Genomic DNA, 16,094 nt, shown 5'->3' on the forward strand with positions numbered 1-16,094 from the left:
CCTCAGATGTCTTATTCGCCTCTGCCTGGAATGGAATCTATGTAGAGAAGGGAAAAAAAGGAAGCTCAGGGTGAGGGGTTTGGGCAGAGAGCCTGGAAGGAGAAGCTTGTCTTAGATTTCTTTGGGGGACTTTGTAATTCAGCCTCTGTTGCCCATCAGAGATTTCTTCTCAGTAGCCCCCAGCTTTAAAGCGTTTTTGCGAGAATTAGGAAAAGCTACCCTTCCTCTGTATCTCAGCCTCTTCCTTCCTGGCAGATACGTCAGTTCATCAGCAATCTGGACAGGGAGGGTCAGCAATCTGGACAGGGAGGGGGGGTGATGCTCCCAGAAACTGCCCTTGGGGATTAAGACAGGCTGTGAAACGAGGTGCTCTGCTCTTTAGCGAAGGAAGGAGTCAGAGACCAAACTGCCTTTCAGGCAGAGCAAATCAATGGTTGTCATGAACTTGGCCCCAGTTTTTGGACCCCTTATGTACCCCTTATCAGACTGTTAGGTTAACACCTAAATTTTTTAGTCATATGCTTAATGGATATTTCTTAAAAGATAGTTAGTAGAGTACTGTAAAGGGTAACACTTTAAAATAATTTATATCACTCCAAGAGAGTTTAGATCCCATACCAATTTGATAAACACCAACAACCATTCAAAGAATACACAAACAAGTTCTTTAAAGACAAATTTTACTTCCTTTTCCTCCCTGGACTCTTATTTTAATTACTCTTCCCCCACAAAATTTTATTCAACCATAATGTTTGATTTAAAGTGTTTTGTTCATCATACTTCCATGCTTCTCTGCAACATAAATAAAAATACAAAATAAAAGTTAATTTCCTGTTACCATAAGGCCCTAGGTGTTAAAATACTTTTCTTCTGGGAAAATTGATTAAGATAATCTAAATATACTTGTAAATTTTTATGAATCATTATTAAACATAAAATTAAAAATTTTATTTAAAATGCCTACCTGTATGAGATAGATGGGGTGTTATTTCTTCCAATTAGTTCACGTATGCATGGGTGAATATTACCGAGGAAAAGGTAGGGTTCCGCACCAAACCTGTTCCTGTGTTTGGAGTTGACAGATACAAAAACTGAGAAAACTGGTTTACATAAATGAGAAATGGGACTAGAAACTTTCTTGTTATAGCAACATCAACATCGATATTTCAAACTGTCTGATGGTCGTCCGGAGAGTGGTAACACCTGAGGCAATGCACCGTAGTAAGACCTGAGAAGGGCCAAAGGGGTGCATTTCTTTTGCATCGGAGGTTGAGTTCCCTGGAAGCAGATGCTGAGACAGAAGTGGGGAGAGGGTTGTTTTCTCAGGATCCATACATGTGCAAAGGAGGAAGAGGAAACAAGCCTGGATGAGAGGAGATTGGTGAAGGCTCCCCAGGAGGCAGCTTTGAAGAGAATGCTGCCTGTCAGAGCTGTCTAGGAGACAGGTACCCCACACACCCTGTCGCCAGATGTGGGCCAGCCTGGGAAGGCTGTGGCTGCATTCAGGATGGCCCCCTGCAGCGGAGGTCAGCCCTGAAAGGGCCACAGAGAGGAGTAGATTCCTTTTTCTAGGTCTGCCACCAGCATATACCTCAAACTTGGTGGCTTCAAGTCAAAGAAATGTATTCTCTCATAGTTCTGAAGGCCAGAAGTCCGAAATCAAGCTGTCAGCAGAGGTGGGTCCTTCTGGAAGCTCTGGGGAGAATTGTTCCATGCCTGTCTCGCAGCTCCTGCTGGCTCCCAGCACCCCTTGGTGCCTCTCGGCTTGTAGACCCATCCCTCTGCTCTCTGCCTCTGTCTTGACATGGCCTCCCCCTCTGTATCTATGTGGCTGTTTTCTGCTTTTCAGCTTCTCATGAGGACGTCTGTCATTGGATGGACGATCTACTGTAATCCAGGAAATCATAATCTACAAAGACCTTTATTCCATATAAGGTAACATTCTGAGGTTTTATTCAAAGTACGTTTTGGGGGTCATCTTTCAAGTCGCCATGGGCAGCAAGTGCTTTGTGGAAAGTATAGCTGGACAGCATTATTCCCACATCTAGTCAGTTTGTGAGGTGGGAGAAGGGTGGTTGTAAAGGGGACCTGAGAGGGAGAGGACAAATGTGAGGGCTCGGAAGGCAAGCCGGTTGCCAAGCAGATCAGCCTTAGAAATGAGAACATACGGGAAGTTGAGTGTCTGGAAATGTGATATTCCTTGGAAAACTTTTGCGTATCCCCAGGGTGACAAGTAACCCAGTTTGAGGATTTAGTTCAAGCTGATTATTCCCTCGAAGAAATACAGGCCTCAGGTGGCCCGATCTCCAATTATTTAAGAGAAAGAAAAAGTCACACTTAAGTGATATCTCCTTCTGTTTAAATGTTGTCAACCAATTCAAAAGAAATAAATTGCGCAGGCCCAAGAAAAATGTTTGTGGGCTGAATATAATCACTGAGGTAGTCTGTGCTCTGTGTTTCTGTCCCTCCTACCACAGCAAGTAAAAAAAATACTAGCACGTCTTCTTTTGATGGCCCCAAATTTATCTATCACCCAGAGAGCTGTATCAGTCAGGGTTCCCCAGAGAAACGAAACCAATGAGATAAATGTGTACTTACATGTGTGTATACTAAGAGATTTATTTTAAGAGATCAGCTTATACAATTGTGGGGGCTAGCAAGTCTGAAGTCCATAGGGCAGTCTGGAAAGATCAAGACTCAGGCAGGAGTTCAAGTTGCAGTCTTGGGACAGAACTTTTGCTTCTCCAGGAAACCACTGGTTTTGCTCTTAAGAGCTTCCAGTCGGTTGGACAAGGCCTGTCCACAGGACTAAGCATAATCTCCTTCACTTCAAGTCACCTGAGTGTGGATGTCAACCACATCTACCAAACACTCTTCACACTAGAATTTGTGGTTAGTTAAATAACTGGATACTAGAGGCTTTCCAAGTTTGCACATAGAAGTAAGCATAGCTGGAGCCATTGATTACCATGTTAACTGAAGAAACTGAAAAAGGGGAGGAATCATTCAGGCTACGGCCCCACAGCTCCTCATGATATAGAGGAGGAAGATGGGACCCAGGAAGGTGACGTGACTTCTCGAAGAGCACACAGCTGGCTGGGGAAAGGACAGCTCAAAGCAGTGTTCTGGCCTTCCAGGGCGATACCCTTTCCATGATCTTACCCTCACACGACTCAATGTTTCAAGACCAAAACTGTGGGATTGAAGAGCATAGAAAGCCCCTTAGGGGTTATATGGGCCAAACCTTTCATTTTATAATGAGATCCAGAGGTATGAAGCTGTAAGAATTTTGATTCCTAGCGAACGGCATTTCCCCCGATACTACATAGCCTTTCATACAAGGCAAAGTTGACGGCACTCAAAGTAAACTCATCTCATTAATTTTTCTGTTTCAGAACGTCGTTTCTAATAGGAACGATGTTTTGGAACTAGTTTTCCTACCACTGACTTCTCATGAGTGTTTAATGGTCAACAAAACAAAACAATCAAAATGGCACCTGTCCAAATAATTGAAAGTTGAATTTGCTGAATGCCAACCAATATTTTTCCTGAAATTTTTGTGGATATGCGCTAGTTATAATTCTAGAACAGCCACATCGAGAATTCAGCAGCTCACTTATGGACAAACCTTTCTGCTACATTACTCACTCTCCCAGAAAACTATAAGAATGTCTCCCTTAATTAGCTCATAACAAAGTGAATTCCAACTCTGATCAATTTATGTCACATTATAACAATTGCTTTGGCTCAATCAGATATCGTAAGTCACACTTCTGAATCACCTTTGAAGGCAATCAGGATATCCCCCCCAGCGTGTGCCCCCCAGTATGCCACTTTGGAATGAGGATTATTTTGAGCTGAAGGCACTTGAGACTTGACAAACTCAAGGGGAGGTCTCTGTATTCCATGGCTCTGCCTAAGAACAGAGCATAAAGTTTCCTTCGTGATGACACAGAGATGGGTCTGCTTAAATAACCCTTGTCTGCCATTAGTGTCTCTCACCAATTTACCTTCCCCCTACTTACCTCCCCTAGAAACTGAAACCCCTCTTTCTTAAAACCACAAAAATCTCTTCTGCCTACCTGCCTCTTCCCCACTCCTAATTTAAAAAAAAAAAAAAAAAAAAGGAAGAAAGGAAAATGAATATAATTTTATATGGAGCTCACTGTCTCTCTAGGCAGCAAGAGGTAGAATGAAGTCTTGTGGGTCCGCACGTTCTCTGAAACAACACTGAAGGAAAAATAATGTACCAAATTCTATTTATTTTCACAGCCAATTCTCTTCCCACAGAATCGAGGTCTAGAATCCTGATATCAAATTTAACAATACCAAATTCTTTATTTTCCAGGATAAAGAGGTTTGGGAAATGGCCATTGGAATTTTCCAGTTCAGTTAGCCACAGTGAGGAGCGTACTTTGTTACACAATCGCGCTGAAGTTTAGTAATGAGCATCACCATGGAAAATTAATAAATTTTCCCATTTATAGCCCAGCCCACTCAAGTAATTGTCAATTAAAGCTACAATCAATACCGAGGTAATAGCTCATGAACAAGGATAGTTGGGTACTTACTTCATTAATGTCGCAAATCGATGTCGACCATTTGGGAGTAAGTGCAAAGAAATGAGCTCATACACTGGAGGTAATCATATTTGGAGAATTTGCTGGCTAGAACTGGACTTGGGGATCAGAATCAGCAAATAGGCAAATGTCAAGCAATGGCCCAATCTGATTAGTAAAGTGTTCTGGTTCCTAGATGGTTCTTCGATGCTGAAATCTTGTGAAAGGATCTGAGTCGCATTTCTGATACCTAGAGCGTTGATCGGTTTCCTGTTCACCTTGAGTCCATGACAGATTATCCATTTCCTTCTTCTGTTACTAAAAAATGACTATTAAAATATATCTTCCATATTCCTTTGTAGCACCAGGCAACCCTCCCTGAGCTAGGACTGTTTATTCAACAGGTGGACCGTTAAGAAGCTCATGTCTCTAGCATAATCTCTTTAGGGTCTGCATCTGTTGGCACAGTGTCTTTGCCCTACCCGCACCCTGCAGCTCCTCCTTCCCTCTCACTACAATAGCACTTAAAACAAATACATACATAATAGGAAGTTAGAATGTATTCCTAATCCCAAAACAATTATTAAATTATATGCCCAATGGAAGAAGCCTGATCACATGCAGAGTATCCCAAACTATGTATGGTTGTTGACTTTCCAATCTAAGCGAACACAGTACAAATCTAGCGCAATAATTGTACTGATAAATTCCACCACCTCCTCATTGTCATCCAAAGGATTTATTTTCTTGACCTCATTGCCTGAGAATTTATGGGTGTCTTTCTTGCCTCCTATTCATCACCAGAATGTGCAGCCTGTGGTGTCGATGGTTCAGATGTGAGCATCTCACAAAACCCTCGTAACTCTGTGTGAAGAAGAGAGACATGGTGACAGGGCTGGGGCACAGGGGCAGGAGGGGATTTTCATGCCAACCTTGTAGACTGGAGGCTCGACAACGTTCCACCTTCCACAACCCTTGCTGGCTTCTGAGGCATTTCATGAAGCTCCTGTGTTTCAGCCACTTCCACTTGGGACTCGTGGCAAAGCAGATACATGGACCAAGTGGAAATCGTAGGTTAAGACTATGGGAAGCAGCTGCCCTCGGAGCCCTCAATGTGGGAGCATCTCTTTAGTAGAAAAATGGAGAAGAGGGCAGGAACAGGTTGGGAATGAGTGCTTATTGGGCTCCTATTCCTAGTGTCAGACACAGAGCCTGATCCCCCAGGAACATCATCTCATGGAAACAGCTCACAGCAAGGAAGTAGGAGACAAGATTTAGAACCCATCTCGTGTGGCCTTGGAGAAGTCATTTAACCTTCACCGAGCCTCCATTTTCCCATCTGCAAGCGTTATCAGGATCCAGCAAGGTAAGATACACTCACAAAGAGATAAAGCCTTTTCCCTCCTCGATAGCATCAGAGCACAGCACTGGTTATGTCTGCGCACACAGATCTGGGTAGGAAATCCAATGACTTTAAACTGTGTTTACAATCATTCCAAAATGACACCATTTAAAAAAGAGATGTTAATTTCTGTTTTCATTTCACCATGATTTTTTCTTTTCCAAACCAGGCATTCTCCCCCAGGAAGGAGCGATTGGGAGGCTGCACTTGACACCACAGCCGGGGAGGTGTCTGCCCTCGCTAATTCCAGGGCAGCAGTAGACGGGGCCACAAACACACAGCCAGAGCAAACCATTCCTTAACCCGGCACCTCGTATGTCTGCCGTCAGTCAGGGGCACGTTTTTATGGCCCAGGAAATGGGGGGCCCCCATGGAGTCGCCAGCAGGCCCTGGACGACCCCACCGCAAGCTACACACATTTCTGGGAGAGTGTCTTCCAGGAGATGGTTTCTTCAGAGAGTTGAAATATGAGGTGTTTACTCTTGCACTTGAAGAAGAGTCGCCCCTCATGACCAATCCCTCCTCTCTGGAGGCTTCCCTCCCCCTCGTTTTGGTCTGGGGGGGCAGAACTTGCTGCACAAAGGGTGTAAAGGGACGGTGTCCCCTGCATTCTGAGTGTTTCGTCTCCAGAGGTGTGTAGGATGCAGGCACACGCCTGCCTGCGCCAAACTCTGACACTATGGGGGCCCGGCCAGCTTCACCTTCCATTGCTCCCCAGCCTCCCCCAGCCCCTCTGCTGTCCTACATGGTTGTCGCCACTAACTGGCAGCTCAGAATTCCTCCCTGAGGCTCCTGGATGGGATTTTGTTCAGGTATGCCTCCGTCACGCTCCCTGCAGGTGTTTCAAGAAACAGCTCTTTGAAACTCAGGACTGTGTTGTCTTAGGGGCATTGTTATGTACTATCTCACAGAGAATCTCTTTATGAAGACTCATAGAAAAAATTTCCTTGACTCAGTGCTAGAAAGAGCTGGGCCTTTCCTGAGCCCCTGGCTTCTTGTTATTGTCCTTTAGTTTGTTTCTGTGAATCTGGCAGCTGAACTTTGCGCTCTCTTCACTGGCTGCTGGAAGTAGTTCCATTCAAAACCACTCATGCGGGGTTTTAAGCATTCCCTTTAACCCTAATTTTATCTCGCTTCCCTTACCTTTGCATTTTCTTCTTCTGATTGCCTCATTTTTTTTCACTTTTTGAGAGAAGTTTTATTCATTTGTTTTAGAGAGAGTGAGAGAGAGGGAGAGCACGAGGTGTGGGGAAGGGTCAGAGGGAGAAGCAGACTCCCTGCTGACCAGGGAGCCTGATGTGGGACTTGATCCCAGGACCCTGGAATATTAACCCGAGCTGAAGACAGACGCTTAACAACGGAGGCACCCAGCCGCCCCTTTTTTTCTTGTTTTACTAATACATGTAGTTCTATGCGAATTTCAGAAGCAGTTTTTGAGTTAGATGAAATAGAAATACCTAAAAAGCAGACCATCAATTCTAACATTTGTGGAGCACCTACTAGAGGCCAGGTACTGTGCTGGGTCCTGAGGTACGTAGATAAAAATCCCGGGGAGTCCCAGGCCTGGGTTTGGTGCAGGTCCCCATGTACCCTGGGGCCTGGACATTGCCACCAGGCAAACCTAGGGATATGGGAGCCAGAACTGCACCAAGGAAGGCCCCCTCCTCTGCTTCTGTGTTTATAGGCCTTGTTTACTGACCATAGTGAGACTGTTGGTTTTCTTTTTTCTTTTTTTAAAAGATTTTATTTATTTATTTATTTATTTGACGGAAAGAGAGAAAATAAAAGCACGGGCATGGGAGAGGGCAAAGCATGCTTGCCGCCGAGCAGGAAGCCTCATGCGGGGCTTGATCCCAGGACCGTGGGACCGCGACCTGAGCGGAAGGCAGATACTTAAGGACTGAGCCACCCAGGTGCCTGGGAATTGGTTTCCTGCATCCTGGCTATTTGTATCTGTCTTTTCTCTAGAACACTAAATCTCCAGCGCGGTTGGTACCCAACAATGCCAGGCAAGGGAAGGATTTGAAGTTATATTCATTGACCAGACAAATGGATGCAGGAAGGCAGGTTTCCTGCTTAAACCCGCCAGTTTGTTTTGTTTAAGATTTTTTAATTTATTTATTTGACAGACAGAGATCACAAGTAGGCACAGAGGCAAAGGCAGAGAGAGAGAGAGAGAGAGGAGGAAGCAGGCTCCCTGATGAGCAGAGAGCCCAAGGTGGGGCTCGATCTCAGGACCCTGGGATCATGACCTAAGCCGAAAGCAGAGGCTTTAACCCACTGAGCCATCCAGGCGCTCCTAAACCCGCCAGTTTTTAAAGTCACCCTAGCATAAGGTCCTACTCACCGGACCTGTAATAAGCCTCCTCATCTGGCATCCTTCTATCCCCCACCTGCTGACCTCCTTGACTCCGCTGTCAACCTTCCTCCTTCTTATTGTTCCCAGTGCTTAGACGGTTTGCGTCCAGGATATGGGAAGGCCAGATCCATCTCTTCCTTCAAGTCTCAGCTCAAATGTTCTCATTTGAGAGGCTCATCTCCCCATGAGAGAACCACTGCTGACGGCCCCTCCTCCACCACTATGGATTGAATGACCCTGCTTTCTTTTCCTTTCTACCACTCATGTTGAGTCCAGGTTCCCACACAGACTACTGCAATAGCCTGCTGATTGCACCAAGCCAAATTTATTGCTTTTGTGCCCTAAGAGATGCTATCACTTTGATGGAATCATAGAAGCTTCTCAGAAGGAAGAGGTCAAGAGTGGAATATTGATAGGATTTGGAGGGTCTAGCGTAAGACGGATCTTTCAATGGGGAGTCCCGATTAGAGCTGTGCAAACGTATGACATAATAGTCAAGGACTAACACAGTGAGCTGTGGGCTTTGGAGGGGACCTTGATGAATATGCAGCCCAGTTGGCTTGTTCAGGGAAGGGGGCCACTACCCTGATCTGCCGTTCTGATAAATGGGTTTTCAGCAAGTTCCCAACACAAACAGAGTAACACGGTTTGCAGCTTTGTCTTTTTGGGGCTGGAATTTTCCAGAACATTGCAGTCATGTGAATGCTGAGTGCCAAATAGTTTAATTGCATTAGCATGAACAGTAAGCTGTGTGGCTACAAGTTTTCATTCTCATTCATCACTATACGAAATTATTATGTTTATCTATTTACTCTTTTGTTGTCTGTCTCCCCACCACCACTGTATACACGAATACAATTTCATATGAATGTAAGTCTCTATCCTGTTCATTTCTGCACCCGCAGAACCTGCAAGTGGCCACCGACCATAAAATTTAAAGAAAAATCAGGACTTTGCCAGGGTTCAGCACCAGAGGCCACAAGGCTGAGCTCTGGCTTGTCTGTTGCTGGCTGAAGTCTAAACCCTCTTCTTCTGTTCCACAGAAGTCTCTACGTGGCACTGTGGGGGTTGCGTTTGGACCAAGGGTGCACCCATGGCCAAAAGGGCTTCATTCATTTATTTATTCGCTTGATCGATAAGCATTTCTGGAATCCCTCCTAGGGGGCTGGCACAGTTCAAGGTGTTGGCGCATCAAGCTTTGGACGGCTAGCTACTATCTGCAAAATGGGGGGGCAGGTTCTGAGAAGCTCTGCTCCTCTCACCCCCCGCAGGCTGGGAATGACAGTGAGCACTTTTCAGCCAATAAAAGATCTGCTAATGGATGATATTTAAAGATGGGGAAATACAGAGTAGTAAGCATATATAGAGAGAGTGATATTTAAAATAAAGTGTTTTATATGCACACACACACACACATACACATTATACATGTAATGTTATAGGGGAAAAGCATAATAAAAACCGAATATTTGGATGTTTGGTATAATCTGACTTTATAAGGATATGACTGACAATAAATCACACATTCAGCTGTACATGTGGGATAGACCCAAATGTTAACGTGTGAGCATGGGTTAACAAATCTGGGTGGTAAAATTATGACTGGTTTTGATTTTATTTGTCATGTTTCTCTGCATTTTTAACAGTGAATGTATGCTTTTTAAAAATGGTATTTGAAAAGGTCACTTTGCTGTTTGAGGGCGGGAAGGGTGGCAGAGTTGCCAAACACATGATGCCCAGTTAGGTCTGAATTTCAGACAAATGCATTTTTCTAGTAGAAGGACGAACCCAATATGACACGGGACAGAGGAGCGCTAAAAGGCGCTCATTGTGCTTGTCTGAGAGTCCCATTTCGCTGGGCGCCCTGTGTTTTCATTTGTTAAATCTGGCAACCTGGGGGCAGGGGCAGTTCCTCAGTATCATCTTGGGAGCTTGCACAAACTTGGTTCTCTGCTCCTCCCCACGCCCCTATCCCACGCCCCCTGCTCCCACACAGCCAGAATCAGATGTGTCTGCTGACCTGCCTGTCAACATTCAGAATTTGAGGTCTTCTCTTGAGGTTGTCCCAGAGCCGGTGGGAAAAAAGCGGTATGGTGCGGGGCGCTGAAGTCTGACAAAGCCCAGGGGGTGTTTCAGTCACCTCTGTTTGTTCCCTCTGGTAAAATTTACTGTATTCCACATGGTGAGGACACTTTTGGAAGCTGCTGGGCCCTCCCGACCCTGCTCACTGGGCTGTTTTCGTAACTTTCCTGCTCACAAGGGCACTGTTGGGGCGACTCTTCGGGAAAGGGCAAACTGGCTGGCGATGACGTTCTGGGGGTCCTCTGAATCCCTGGATCTCCAACAGGCCCTGGGGTAGGGACAGAAGAAGGTTGCCCCCTCCTGCCTCCAGAGCACAGCTGTCTTGGCAAAGCCACCCATGAAAGGCCAGGAAGCCGACGGTACTGCTCCATCCTCTGGGAGAGTCTCGCCTCCGTGGCCATGGAAAAATGCCTCTCTGCCAGCAGACAAATGTGTCCAGAGAGAAGAGCCCTCTCTTGGGAATGAAGCATCTATCTGCGTCCCCGGGCTAGTGGCCATGCCCCAGCCTGGCGCTTCTGGAGAGCTGTGAGGAATCCACCGCACTGCCCTTTCGGGAGACCACTGTCAAAGACCTAAAATAACCCCATGTGGCAATACCTCACAAAATAATGCTAGAGATGCAAACAACTAAACATTAGCCGGGATTTGTAAACACAGACTTCAAAGGGGTGATAATTAATGAGGTGCAGGGCGAAGAGCAACAGAGAAGAAACAGCAGCCTTTTAAACAAAGCCCCCAAACCCCGCAGGCCTCAGTTTCATCCCCTGCAAAATGGATGGGTTGAATAAGGTGAAAGAAAAGTGCCTTCTAATTTTGATGTTCTGGAACATTAATTTGGAGAATTAATTAGAGGGTTAATTTCTGAACCAGGGAAGCAGAAAAAGGACTCAAATAAACCCAATGTCATTTACCGAAGCTTGCATTACAGAGGGAGTGGAGGGATTGATACTCCTCTGGTGTTTCCTTGGTGTCAGTCGTTGTATGTGAGGACCTCTGTTTTATAACAGCTCGTGGGAGTCAACATTATTTTCTTCACTTAATATCCAGGGAAATGGAGCCACAAGCAGGTTAAGTGACTTTCTTAAGGTCACACAGCTGGCAAGTGCAAAACCAGGATTTGAACCAAGTCTCTTCTCCTGAACTCGCTGCCTGTCTACCACATTGTGTAGACCGTCCCTGGTTGTCAGGGTACCTGGACTGGAGCCAAAGTGACCTGATTCTGAGCTCTTACCAGCACCAGGTGAGGTACAGAGATGGAGGCAGAGGGAGGTCCATCCAGAGGGAGCTACTCCTCTGGTTACTGTGATTAACCAAAAAATTCTGTAAGTAAGGAATTGCCTACAAACAATGGACAGTCACCAGGGACAGACACCAGGAAGTGCTTATAAGGGCCCCATTTTCCAAATTTCTTCTCATACTTACTGTCTGACCCCTGAAATATCTTTAGTAACATCCAAAGCTTTTTATTGCGCATGGAAAGAATATATTTTAAACACTCTGAGTCTTCCCTCCGCATCCCCTTACTAAGAGAAAAGAAGTAGCCTGGGCATTTCAGCCACTAATCATTTCTCATGAATAGGTTTTGACTGGGCAAGTGGGGAGATATGTGGGTGGCCCTTTTGCCTGAATGAAGTCCCTGGGAGAGAAAAAGAGGGAGAGGAAAAGGAGGAGTCAGAAATTCTTGATTTCAGAGTAAATATTCAAGAAAACTTGAATGTGATCAATTAGAGGAATTATTTGGCTACTGTGGGCCCTGATCTTTGAAGACCACTAAGGGATAGTCACAAGTAAGATATTAAGTAAAAAGATTAGAAACAACCAAAGGCAAAGAATTTTGTTGGGTAAGTATAGAAAACCTCCTCTATTTGTATGAGCAGCGGCCAATTGAATGGTGTCACCCTCTTCACTTGGGGGAGGCAGATCATTTTGAAGTAGATCAAGGGAAGAACCCTTTTGGCTGTGAAAATGTAAGACCAGAAGGTCTTCACCATCTTGAATACTTTGGGTGGTGTCCTAAGTTGAGTTCCCCAGGGACAGACTCTGAGATGAGAGCCATGAGGAAGTGGTTGATTAGGTAAGTGCTTCCAAAGGAACTGGGTGAGGATGGGGCAGAAGCTAGACAAGGAAATGAGGTTTCCCAAGAAAGGATATGAAGTAGCTTCACCCTGATCCCTAGGAGGAAACCTGGAATATTAATTTCATTTCACCTCCAACCTGAGGCAAGGGGCCTGGTGAAGGGCATGGCAGGACCTTAGTGAAGGGCAGGTAGGGGAGGATACTAGATATAAATTCCCAGATGCTTTTAGCTCTAAGCAAGTGCAGGCCACATAGTTACACCCTCAGGGCAGTCCTCTGTAGATCCTCAGGTGCCTTAACCAAACCTCTCCCTCTGGACTAGTCTCTGGATTATGAGTGTATGAACCAGGTGGACCTAGACCTAAACACTTCCCTTTTGAAGATCTGATAAACTGAGATGGGGTCTCAGTTTATTGGATCTGAGTGAAGCCTCCTTACAGGAAAGGAAGTTTAAGTGGGAGGAAATTCACCATGAAGACAAGGTAGCATAGGTTTGTAGATGCCACAATTAAATGATCTACCTTGGCACCGTGGGTTCACTTTGGGACATTGGCTGAATGTGTGAGTGGGACAGTTATAACCTCAGGAGTCCAAAAGTAGCATACACATACACATGCATAATACTAAGATCCTAAAATCACCCTCAAACATCTCCTATAGTCTCAGCTACAAGGTAACATTATGGGAGGAGGTGGCAACATTGGGCTGGGAGAGCCACATCTTTTCAAAGATGATAGTCTAAGATCATCATTGCAGTGATATGGGATAAAAAGGCGAATTTGTTAGTGGACTGGCCAGATTTTGCAGTTCATCTCTGTGGAATATCTCAAAGCTCAACTAACTAGACTAAACACTGGTATCTTGGGCAATACAGCCAGGAGGTTCCAACAAAAAGACGTACTACTTCCTGCTGCTATGGACATACGGTGCCTCAATATGTTAATTTAGGTTTTAAAAACAGACCTGGTGACATTCTGGTTTTTAGTCCAACAGGTAAAGAGCTTGGATTTGTCCCTTGTGCCTTTGTGACAAGAATAAAAGCTGAACCCACTGAAAATCAACATCTCTTCTTAGATCCAGCAGAGAATTGGGGTCACAGAGGAAAATGCTCCTCCGAAAACTGGACAGACAGATGAGTGAGTGAAGAGAAGCATAGCTTCCATGGACCAGAAACCCTTCACTGCAGCCAGTATTGGTAGAAATATTCTAAACTATAACTAGCAAGTTGCTGAGGATTCGGTGTGGATTAGCCTGGAAGTCTGAAACTCTGAGAGGGTCCAGTTTGAGGGAGGACTCCCTACCTTTGTGAGTTTTGTCTCTGTGAGTTCTCCCAAGTTCTGAAAGTGAAGATGTTCTCCCAAGTTCTGAAAGTGAAGATTGAAGAAAAATCCCCTCATGCTTCTGACAGGGGGAGGGGAAAATAACCATTCTGAAATACACCCAGAGCTCACTCTTCCCCTTAACAAGACCTGCCCTCAAGGGAAACTAACTTACAGTGTCTAATCTACTGTGGTTTTACTGAAGCCTAACCACCCTGGGGAAAGGGAAAATACCCAACTCAGGTTTACTAAAAACCTAAAATCTAATTATAGGATGATAGAAAAATCCCCCTCCCCCCACACTTATTACCACATCAATCCAGCTCTTTTACCATAACAGAGGATTACAGCTACAAGAATTGCAGGCCTCAGACCCTATTTAAAGTGTCTAGGAAAACCCAAAACAACAAGGGAGACAAAAACAAGGACACTAGGAGGCATTTTAGTTTTTAAAACCACAGCTACAGCAAACAATAAACACTACCTAGCTCTTAGTCAGATAAACATATAACTTCACACTGAAGGCCTATCTAATTGAGCTCTTTTCATGCAATACATCATGTCTGGTTTTCAGCAAAAAAAAAAAAATGATAAGGTGAGCTAAAAGAAAAAAAAAAGCAAAAACAAAAACAAAAACCCATCCCTAATAGTCAGAAGAAATAAAATAAGCATCAGAACCAGACATAGACATGGCAGAGAATTTAGAATTAAAATAACTATGATTAATATGTTAAGGGCTTTAGTGGGAAAGTGGGCAACATAAAAGAACAGATGAGTAATGTAAACAGAGATACTGAAACTCTAAGAAGCAAAAGGAAATGCTGGGAATCAAAAACTCTGTAAAATAGAGGAAGAATGTCTTTGGTGGGCTTATCAGCAGATTGGACACAGCCAGGGAAAGAATCAGGGAATTTTGAGACACATCAATAAAAACTACAAAAACTGAAATGCAAGGTGAAAAAAAACTATGGAACCAAGTATAAGAACTATGGAGTTTTTGCAAAATGTATAACATGCATATAATGGGAATATTAGGAGAAAGGAGGGAGAAAAGGACAGAGCTGTTTGGATGGTAATAATGGCTGAGAACGTTCCAAATTAATGGCAGATACCAAACCACAAATCCAGAAAGCTCAGAGAACACCAAGCAGGCTAAATACCAGGAAAAGCTAAACCAAGTATATCACATTTAAACTACAGAAAATCAAAGATCAAGAGAAAATCTTGAAAGAAGCCAGAAAAGAAAGAGCAACTTACCAACAGAGGAATAAGGATAGGAAGTACATCAGACTTCTCTCCAGAAACCATACAAGTAAGAAAAGATTAGAGTGAAATACTTTAATTGTTGAAAAACAAAAACAAACACAAAACCATCAGCCTAGAAATTATCAGTGAAATTATTCTTCAAAGGTGAAGGACAAATAAAGACTTCCTCAGAGAAAAATTGAGGAAATATGTTGCCTTGCAAGAAATGTTAAAATTCTTCAGACAGAAGGAAAATAATCTATGTGAGAAAAATCAGACCTACCTGAAGAAAGGAGCATGAGAAAAGGAATAAATAACTGTAAAATGAAATATTTCTTCTTCTCTCTTTTTTTAAGATTTTATTTATTTATTTTAGAGAGAGAGAGAGTGCACAAATGGGAGTGGGAGAGGGAGAATCTCAAGCAGACTCCCCACTGAGCGCAGAGTCCGACTTGGGTCTCAATCTCATGACCCTGAGATCAGGACCCTGAAGTCATGACCTGAGCCAAAATCAAGAGCTGGATACTCAACTGACTCTGGCACCCAGCCCATTTTTCCCAATTCTTAATTGATCTAACAGATAATACTTTCTTCAAAATGATAGCAACAGTGTACTGGGCAATTATAGCTTATGGACAACTGAAATACATGACCATGATATTAAAGGGGACAAGAGAACAGAATTGGGAATATACTGTTTCAAGGTACTTATACTACTATGAAGCAGTATGGTGTTATTTGAAAGTGGACTTGTTTTCCCTGAAAATGTATATTGCTAACTGCAGGGCAACCATTAAGAAAAAATCATTATAAAGAAGTATAATCAATATGTCAAGACAGGAGAGAAAAATGGAATCATATAAAATGCTCAATTAAAACCAGAGAAGACAAAAAAAGAGTAGAAGAGAAATAAAGAAAAGAAGGGCAATGAATAAAAAAGAGTTACAAATATGGTAGTTATTACTCCGACTATATCAATGATCAGTTTAAATGTTAGTGGTCTAGGGTGCCTGGGTGCTCAGTTGGTTAAGCAACTGCCTTCAGCTCAGGTC

General features: G+C 43.9%; 1 long non-coding RNA gene across 2 annotated transcripts; it reads left to right on the forward strand.

The window, feature by feature from the left end:
* The first annotated feature begins 296 nt into the window (after positions 1-296).
* On the forward strand, positions 297-15,372 carry LOC131828923 (uncharacterized). Of its 2 annotated transcripts, XR_009352612.1 has the most exons (3): positions 297-1,935; positions 5,364-5,925; positions 6,131-15,372. It is a non-coding gene; the product is annotated as an uncharacterized LOC131828923 (long non-coding RNA). The 2 variants fall into 2 exon arrangements; XR_009352611.1 differs by having other exon boundaries at positions 297-5,925.
* Positions 15,373-16,094: the final 722 nt, after the last annotated feature.

Source organism: Mustela lutreola, chromosome 4 (assembly GCF_030435805.1).
Source record: "Mustela lutreola isolate mMusLut2 chromosome 4, mMusLut2.pri, whole genome shotgun sequence".
Classification (NCBI taxonomy): domain Eukaryota; kingdom Metazoa; phylum Chordata; class Mammalia; order Carnivora; family Mustelidae; genus Mustela; species Mustela lutreola.